Raw genomic sequence first — 1,807 nt, forward strand, 5'->3', positions numbered from 1 at the left:
TTTAGATGAATTGAAGTTGGACGTCTTGGATAGGTTGCAAGTTCAAAAGCAAAGAATGGCTAAATTTTATAATAAAAAAGTCATAGCCAAGTCGTTCAGCCTGGGTGAACTAGTTTGGAAGACGATACTCCCTTTGGATACCAAGGATCCAAAGTACGGGAAGTGGTCGCCCAACTGGGAAGGACCATACAAAATAAACAATGTATTGCCTAATGGAGCATACCACTTGGAAGATTTAGATGGCACCAAGCACGTAAGATTCATTAATGGCAAGTATTTGAAAAAATATGTTCCTTCTTTATGGGAATGCGAACAGATAAAAACATAACCAAACATTCTGGACGATCAAAAAATAATAAAGACAGAGCGAAATACGTTCAAATAAAGTTCTTTATTACCAAACGTTCATTACAAGAATATAAAAGATACAATTAATAGGCGTGTTACAAAATACAACTAAAGTAAGATGATCTCCCAGCCGATCACTGAGTAAGCTTCACACTACCTTCCTAAATGCATCGCTGCAGTGGTGGGATTGACGAGTGAGAGGGTGTACTGGCCTCACCACCTTCCTAAATGCATCGCTGCAATAGCGAGCAAATAGGCCGAGAAGCACTCTCAGCAAGCAAGCTGAGAAGCAGCAAGTTGAGAAGCACTCTCAGCAAGCAAAATGGCCCATGAGCAGCCCAAAAATTGCCTTCCATCATTGACTCCTTGTGAAGAACAAAGAGACGATGGGAAGAACTTTGCAGGTAAAAATTTCGCTGCGGGCCAGAAAACATTTCCTATACCTCCCATACCAAAGGTGACATCAAAGTAAATATAAGGCGGACGGATTAAACAGTCCATCTTTGGATCAGATTGATTGTCAGAATGCCAAGAAATGGCAGCAAATTGGTTTCGAATAAGAAAATGAGGAGATGAAGATAGAGGATGAAAAATGCTAAACATTTATAAGGGGATGAAGATGAAGAGACAGAATATGAACAGTCACATTTCTGTCTAATAGACGGAATTAAATGGCCCTAAGTCTTGGGAACAATAGTGGGAATCTCAAAAGGGAATGGACAAAATTCTTAGTGCAAAGCAGTTAAGTGTTTAAAAAATTGATGATTAGAAAATAAACATCAAATAAATGCACAAGAAATTAATGTTCATTAATAAGGAACAAAATTACAAAATAGAAAAGACATCGTATGTCTTAATTACATTCTACCCCATAAGGAACGAATTCGTTCCCTAAGTTTTTCCCAATCCTCGTTCTGTCGGGAGGTAGTGATGTTCAATTCAGCCGCAACATCATCATCATCAACCTCCAGCTTCTTGTATTGTTCGACCAAGGATTTAGTTCGCTCAATTTCCTGAGAGGCGTTGCGCTTTTTAGCGGCCATCCTCGCCCTGCAATCGTCCATTTTGGCTTGAAGTTCCCTCATCTGAGCAGCCAAGTTAACCATCAAGGAGTCTTCAATCATGACTTCAGAAGAAATTTCTTTCAACTCATCCTTAGCCTTGTTGATCTCCGAGCGCAGAGACTCTTTCTCAGCTACGGCTCGAAGATATTGAGTACGCTTGGCCTTTAGTTCAGCGTTCTTGGCCAGCATAGTAAGGACCTCGGAGTGAATGACCTTCAACGTCGCTTTAAAGTCGGCAGAAAGATTGAGCGACGGAAGCGTCAGTGCTTGCTCTAACTTCGCACTCAAGCGCTCAAGTTCATCCTTGTGTCTGGCAGCACTAGCCCTTCCAATGTCCATGTCCATGAAGGACACGTACTCAAATACCAACTCCTTCAAGAACTTCAAGTCCTCTT

Source organism: Olea europaea, unplaced genomic scaffold, assembly GCF_002742605.1.
Source record: "Olea europaea var. sylvestris unplaced genomic scaffold, O_europaea_v1 scaffold1867, whole genome shotgun sequence".
NCBI classification, from domain to species: domain Eukaryota; kingdom Viridiplantae; phylum Streptophyta; class Magnoliopsida; order Lamiales; family Oleaceae; genus Olea; species Olea europaea.